The 7,975-nt window shown below is 36.1% G+C and overlaps 2 long non-coding RNA genes across 5 annotated transcripts; one reads left to right on the forward strand and one right to left on the reverse strand.

Annotated features, from left to right (window-relative positions):
• Positions 1–262: 262 nt before the first annotated feature.
• LOC148780499 (uncharacterized) lies at positions 263–4,038 on the reverse strand. Of its 4 annotated transcripts, none has more exons than XR_016041490.1 (3): positions 3,726–4,038; positions 2,643–2,709; positions 263–2,387 (listed from the first exon to the last, which is right to left on the reverse strand). It is a non-coding gene; the product is annotated as an uncharacterized LOC148780499 (long non-coding RNA). The 4 variants fall into 4 exon arrangements; XR_016041489.1 differs by having other exon boundaries at positions 263–2,556; XR_016041488.1 differs by having other exon boundaries at positions 263–2,568.
• On the forward strand, positions 2,105–2,856 carry LOC148780500 (uncharacterized). The gene is made up of 2 exons (XR_016041492.1): positions 2,105–2,185; positions 2,238–2,856. It is a non-coding gene; the product is annotated as an uncharacterized LOC148780500 (long non-coding RNA).
• Positions 4,039–7,975: the final 3,937 nt, after the last annotated feature.

Genomic DNA, 7,975 nt, shown 5'->3' on the forward strand with positions numbered 1-7,975 from the left:
GGATGAATTACAAAGCAAAATTAATTTTATTGCATGGAGTTGGTCTAGTATTACGAAGACAGGTTGGGGGATTTCAAGGAGCAATGTTGAACAAAACTTTGATAAATTGGTTTTGCTAAGATCTATGAAGGTTAAGCCACGGTGTATTTGGAATCCACTAGCGATGGGTTATATGAAATTAAATTTTGATTACTTTTCTTTTGGAAATCTTGTGACTTCAAGAGTTGGGGGTGTATGCCACAATCATGAAGGTCAGATAATATTTTGTTATATTGGGTCTTGTGGGGTGGTTTATGCTAATCATGCGAAATTTGCATCTTTGCTTTAAGGACTGCTGATATATAGGGAGATAGGTATGGAGAATAATTTGATCATTGAAGGAGACTCTCACAATGTTATTAATTGGTGTAAAGGCTTGTCAAGACCTCATTCGAGGCTTTTAACCTTACTATACAAAATGCTAGAGTTATCTTCAGATGTTCTTGTTGCCTTTCATCATGTCTATGGAGAAGCAAATAGCATTGCCGAAGATGTAGCCAATAAATGAGTTCAGTTGGACTCCCTGATTGTATCTACTTTGTTACTTTAATTTTTTTTCTAATTACTTTTATTTCTAATAACATTCATTACTCTTGTCAAAAAGAAAAGTTCATAGGTGGGTTTCCTAACTAATGTAAAGACTAAATTGTAGCTAAAGTCTAGATACACCCACATAGATCCAAGTTTACTATTTAAGGTAGAGCTTTGGTCCTACTACTGTGTGGTGTTGTTGGGCTCGAAAATTGTGGAGTGCTCACCTTAAGGATGCATAGGTGCCCACCATCCTGACTCCTAGGAGCTAGGTTTGCTTCACGACTTTAATGCCATTTTTTAGGGTTTTCGAGACCTTGAGATGGTTTCTCGAATAAACCAGCCTGTGTGTGCGAGAGGTTTGGAAAAGACCACTCTTGTGAGTGGGTGGAAATTCATGTTAAGCACATAATAATCAACTAAAAAAGTATTCTATCTAAATAAAATATTACTAACATATAGGTATGTATGAATGTATGTATATGTGTGCAAGTATATACACACAAATACACATGTATATATATATATAAAAGGTTGCAACCTTAAAATGTAGAATCATATATGCACCTAAAAAATCTATCGAAAATGTTGTTTTAATGTTGAAAAAACCTTTTAATCGATCATCTCGACATTGAGATGTATGAATATGAAAAAAAAGAAGTTTTTGAATTCTGAAAATAGTGCATATTGCAACACGTTATCTAGACCGTCCATTTTCAAGATTTTCATACATTTATAGATCTACTTGATTTTAACCATTTTTGGAATTTATAATTTTCTAATTAGGTATGAAAATAGATTTTACGATAATACTAAGAATTTTTTATAACAAAATTATATGTTATGATAAAATTTTAAGGTGCGCCTTGATTGGATTGTTGAAGGTTGAATCCTTATATATATATAGAAAATGCTGAGATTATCCCACTAAAGTGTTAGCTCAATGACCCAAATTAAATCTGGGTCGATCTAACGGTCACGACCTCATTTTACAATATATTTTTTTTTACAAATCCATATAATATGAAATTTTAGACGTCCATTCTTATCATCTAGGCACATCTAATAAAAATATTAAATTCTTTTTGCATGAGATAAATTGATCAAAATACCTCTGAAAAGTTTTAGAGGCATTTTGATCGATTTACTTTTTGTAAATTATTTTTTGATATTTCTATTAAATTTTTCTATTGTAAAAAATATACGATTAAAATTTCAAGTCATTTGGATTTGTATAAAAAAAATTAAAAATTAACAACCAAATGCAATCGTGATCATTGGATCGGCCCATATTCAATTTCGGCCTTTGGGCTAGTTGCCCACTACAGTGTTAGCCCGACCACTGTAGCGTTAGCTAGTGGGCTAACCTCAGATTTTGCCATATATATACATACACCTCAGATTTTGCCATATATATACATACATATATACATATGTATAAATGTACAATTATAAAATAAAAGAAAGCATAAAAGTATTTGAAAATGAACTGGAATAGGATCCTTGAGGGTAGGAGAAATCAGGGGACAGAACTGAGCCAACAATGCGTAGATTTTTGCTAGAGTGGTCTGCCCCAGCGATGCAATATTCTTTGCCTGAAGCAGCTAGGGTTCAGGTAGTACTTGGTCCTCCTAGTGAGTTCCAAGGTCTCTACAACAAGGTTTCAGGTAGTACTTGGGTCCTCCTAGTGAGTTCTGAGGCAGCCCAGAGTGTAGTTTCACGGTGGTTTCAGACTTGTCCAGAGATTTGACCCATTAATCAGATGAACCAAAGCAAGAACCCAAAGCAACACAGAGCCATATGCCCTTGCTTTACTCCTAGTGTAGAATTTACAAAAAGCAGTGGAAATAAATTAGCTAAGCAACAATAGAGATCCAAACAAACAGAGAAAACATCAAGAAACAATGAAGAAAAATCCTTTGAACAGGAGACATCCAGAGACCATGCAGTCTAGGGTTAGGCATTTTCCTTGAAACCAGAAGACCCCTAAAAATTTATCTTTCACAAATAAAACAATCGGAATAAGACACAATATAAAAGAATAGAAATGGAGTTAGAGGAGAGGGAATTACCAGCCAGCACAAGATCCACTATCTCGAACCAAGAATTAAGAGTGAGAAAGAGCAGAGAGAGAGAGATCTGTAAATCGCCACAATTATTTAGCCAAAAGAAAGCTGCTGATTTCAGAAAAAATTCCAAAAGAAAGCTCTATCTCTTACCCAAAAGCTCTATCTCTTAACATCATAAAGAAAAACTAACACACAACAAGGAGACCTGAGTGCAAAAGGCATAGAAGGTGTTTCTATAAATTATTAACTTTTTTTTTTTATGAGGAAAGAAAAGAAGACAACAGCAAGCTAAAAAAAAAAAAAAAACCCAAGAACCTAAAGTAAGAATCCCAAAAGAAAATATCTACACACTCCCTTCTCTCTGCGTATGTTCCTCTTCTCCATAAAAAAAAATAATCACAAAAGTTCAAAGGCGATGAAAATAAAAGAGAAACATTGTGATCTGAGGATTTCCAGCCAAAAAAAAAAACATAACACTAGAAAATTACAAGGAAAAAAAGACCTAAGTCCGTAAAAAGGAATTGAGGGTATAGAGATAGGTACACGATAGGATGCCAAGAGAATGCAAATAGAGAAGTTAGAAAGACAGTAAAGAGTGAGAATCCTAATAAAGCGAAAAAAGACGAAGCTACAAAGCTTATACTCCAGAGAACTTCGAGCCCCAATTTTTTTTTATTTTTTTTTGCTTTCTTATTATTTTATTTATTTCATTTTTTTTTCAAAAGAAAAATTTCCCATAAAAGGAGATCTAGGACTTTTTCACTTTTTTTTTTGGTTATGTTTTTTTCATACATGGATCTAGCTCAAAATGCCCTATAGTGGGCATCAAATTGTTCACGATGCAAATCAAAACGATCTCAAGATGAGATTTGACCAGATCCAAAACACAAATTGATTTTTTAAGTGTGATAGAGAGTGGAGTCAATTGAATTCTAATTTGATGTCAGATTTACTCAGAAGTGGGCAAATCAATGGCAGAGCCATCGTTGATAAAAAAACATAAAATATTGAATGATATATAAATAAAATCATAAAATCTAGTAAAAATAACTAAAAAATAAAAGGAAAAGAGGAAGAGAAAAATACCTAGTTGGGCCAGTTAACCCAACAAATCCAAGGCTTCGAGGCCTCACCCGTATCAGGACCGTAGCTTTGATTTCTACCATTGATCCTCCGTGTCTCTCTTCAATGTTGATCAAGCTTTGGGTTGGTTGGATGGTTTTCTTGGATCTGATCTAAGCTTAACGTTGCAAGTTTAATGGCTAGGGTTTGCTAATATAGGGTCTCTCGCTAAGGTTTGCTAATTTAGGGTTTCTCACAAGTTTTCTATCTAGTGACTCTCTTTTTCGCAGTTTTTTTTTTCTCTCTCTCTCTCTCTCTTCTTTTCCGGGCTAACCACCTCACCCTTAAAAGAGGCACGTTAATATATTTTTATAGCCTAAAAAAGAGTGTAGAATAGATAACCACTAAAAACATATGATTTGTCATGATACTAGATCACAAGACAAGGACCGTGAACTATGGTGGTCTATGGCTTAGGGACTTATAGAAATAATGTGGTCCTAAGGATTCAAAAAATCTATAAAATTTACCAGTTTCAAAATGGGTTCTCAGCAACCATGCTTCTGATTTTGAACTAGATGATTTGGTTTACGAAAAAGCAACATTCTCGGCATAGCAATATCACCAATATCAAGTTCCATTTCATTGAGGGGAGGAGGCACAAAATCAATTTTATCTTCGGACTAGAAATCAAGATATTTCCCCAACGACAAAGAAACATATTCGGGTGGTGGATATAAAATTTCATGATTGTTTCCTTCTTCATCCAATACAACTATAGGTAAACCTTGTTCTTCTGGAGCCATACTTGGATGAATCCGAGTCATTTTCTTGTGAGCAACCTCACGAAAAGGCAACAATCTTTCAGCCATTCTATTGAGAATCACACTCGATGTCTGTATATCTATATGCTCTATTGATCGAGAAATGGTCAAGAAAAATACAACGATTTCCAATTTTGTTCCCAAAATCCAGACCTCTAGTGTATTCTAATGTTGTTTCAACTTTTCTTCTACAGGAACATCCTCTGGTTTTAGTTGAGGATGAGTATCCCTTAGTGATTGTTTTTTGAATTTCCCGAGCAGTCGTATCTTGTTTTCCTTAGTGAGGATGAGTATCCCTTCGTGATTGTTTCAACTTTTATGCTATAGGAACATCCTCTGGTTTTAGGTGAGGATGAGTATCCCTTAATGATTGTTTTCTTGAATTTCCTATCTCGCCAATCAACTCCCTGTCATGCCGACTTCCATTTGCATGTGAGCCGGAATGTTTTCCCTTTGAGTTAGCACTAATATCATATGTGCCTTATTGGTTATCCTTTATTCAAATTTGAACTTGAAGTGTGGCATACGTCCAACTGGTCACCATTTAGAAAATTGGGGGTTTCGTGATCTGTTCGTACATGCATAAATAATTTCCAAATTTTTTGGACGTTTGATTTTTTTTTTTTTTTTTTGCAAACCGACACTCCTCCCAAATTCACTCCCTTTGCGCCATGTGTTCATTCATGTCCTCGAAACTTGGATCTCTAATTGTCCGCTATGGCAAGTTTCCCCTTCTAGTTGCTATGGCAAGTTTCCCCTTCTAGTTTCAACTGTTAGATCTATCAGCTCTATTAAAATTATGGATCTTTTTCTTCCCATATCTAGCCATGTGATCATTAAAATTGTCATGTATAGGAATAGAAGTTTCCTTATGCCAACTTTCCATCATATTCAAACCTTCCACTAATACATCAATCAAGAAATCTTCATAATTAATTGAAAGACGAATGTTTTTTGGAAAATGTAAGAACTTATTTCTATTTACCCTTACTCAGACATATGAGATATCAGAGCCATTCAAATCTCCCAATCCACTCCCATAACACATTGATTTCGAAGATGTTGGAACACAGCAATATTCCAAGCATCCAATGAATAAGCCCACTTTTGAATCAAGTAAATATGATCATTGCTCTTTCAGGCAGGCATCAAGAGTCAATAATTGTCCCCTTACTCTCTGAAAACAAACTTGAAGAATACGATTAACCTCAATATTCAATCTCAAGAAAAAACAAAACTTATAATTACCTAAGAGTTTAATTCGAGGTTCATATAATAAATTCCATACCCGCATAGCCCAATCATTTCAAAGATTCACCAAAATCTTCCTTATTCAAAATGATTGATGGAAAATCCTCCCTCTCCTATCCTTCATACCCCGAATCTCGAAACTCCATTGATACTCTCTCTCTCTCTCTCTGAGTGATTGAGAGAAATGTGGACCTTTGAGAAAAGAGACACTAGGAGAGAGAGAGATGTGGAACTATGAGAAAAGAGACATAATAGGAGAGAGAGAGAGCACAGGAATGAGGTTGAATTAGAAAGAGAGCCCACCTGTGAACTTTCCACCAATAGAAATTACGTCAATCATTTCAAACATTTTTGTGTGGTGATTGTTTAGATTAAACTAGGCTAGGTTAGTTCAAAACCAAAACTAATGTCCCATGACCAAACCTAGATGTGGTGTAGCTCATCCACTGAGTTTGTGGTTTATCCTCGTATGGATCCGCGACACCAATCCATCAGCACCATGCCTCTCAGACCTATGACGCCATTGTGGGAAGTCAAACCTCCACGTACATGGAATTACAACTAAACAACACGATCTCTGACGAAGAAAAAAATTTACAAAAAAAAAAAATTCAAAATTTAAGTATTATTGTTTATTTTTCTTTGGAATAAGAAGAGGCTCAGATAAGTTAGGAGGGAGGATTTTGATGCGTGAGTTGTTAAGAGGGAAGATGGAGAACTTTAGTACATGACTTGTTAAGTGGGAAGATTTTAGGGAATGGATTAGGAAGGGGATAAAGATTTCAGTGAGAGGAAATAGGGGAATAGACTTGAGAGGAAATAGGGAGATAGGCAGGAGAGAGAGAAGTCGAAAAGGTTGGATGAGATGAAGAGAGATTGAAATTATGTAAAATTGATTATGTGAAAAGATCCATTTAGGGTAGATTCCCTTACAGATCTTGAGAGAGAGTATATTCTCTCGCATTATGTGAAAATATCCATTTTTTTATATTCTCTCATAGTTCCCCTCGAGTACCACTTACGAATTGTGGTACTATGTTTACATGATTCGCATCACGCTCAATAGTCAAGGGATGAGACCAGTAGCATGTGTTTAGGAGTTAGTAGAGAATCAACCTGGTCAGTCTAGACGCGCTCTAGCTAACTGCCGCCAAGAGGTCTAACTTCAGTGATCAAACAAAGTCAAACCACTAGAGTCGTAGGGCATCTAATCAGGGATCCAGGTCGAGTCACAAGCCTTCAGGTCAAAACATCCTAGACCCATCAAACAAAGATCTAGTTCAACTCATAGGGGTCAATCTCATCGAACCCCAACCAAAACACAATACTCATAGGGACCAATCCCACCGAAAGTCATAGTCATTCCCGAGAATTAGTGAGCACCCTATCATGCATGGCTTGCTCAATAGCTTAGCACGGTTACGCTTACACTCTTCGAACACCAGATGCTTATCTGCTTGGTCAACAATCATCACGAGTAGCCTGGTCAGTCCCCCAACTCCAGCCCATGGGACAACTCAGCCAACCAATCCATCGAACATTAGAAAAGGCTCATACAACTTAAGTTCAGCCACATCAATCCATCATAAGCACCCAAGTATCAAGTTGGATCACTCTTACATAAACGATTTAGTTAGAAGGTACAAATTCTGGGGAAAGGGAGACCTAGACACCCATGTCCAAGCCAACTTACTTTCCGTGCTTGCCTACGACATTGCCCTAAAGGGGATGTTTCAACACACCCTTTAAGGGGGAACCTCCCATGTGGTATAGGAAGATCATGAGTACTCACTCAAACTTGATCCTTGATAGGATGTTCCAATGGTTTGTCAAACACTTTCACGGGGCAAAACCTAGATTGACTTCTCTTGCAGATGAGGAAGTACTTGATAATTTCTCGTCCTAATGGTCCCAAATGGAGGCTTTTGGCGAGCTCATGTTCGAGTAAAAAAAAAAAAAATTCCATGGTTATATGGGCCTAATCTGTTTACCAAGCTATTTTTCGAAATTTAAAAAATTTCCCCCTATGTGTTGGTAAGTTTTACAAAAATCTTAATTTCTTAGCCTAGGCTCTTGGTTTTGTTTTAAAAAAACAGAATTTGAAGCTCAAAAAGATAGTAAAGATCTTGCAGATACATGAATACTTACTTTTAAGGTGTAATGAACGGTCTACATAATGTGTTACAATATGCACTATTT

The sequence above is a fragment of the Amborella trichopoda genome, chromosome 9 (assembly GCF_054954075.1).
Source record: "Amborella trichopoda isolate Santa Cruz 75 chromosome 9, AtrichopodaSantaCruz75HAP2 v2.0, whole genome shotgun sequence".
Classification (NCBI taxonomy): Eukaryota; Viridiplantae; Streptophyta; class Magnoliopsida; order Amborellales; family Amborellaceae; genus Amborella; species Amborella trichopoda.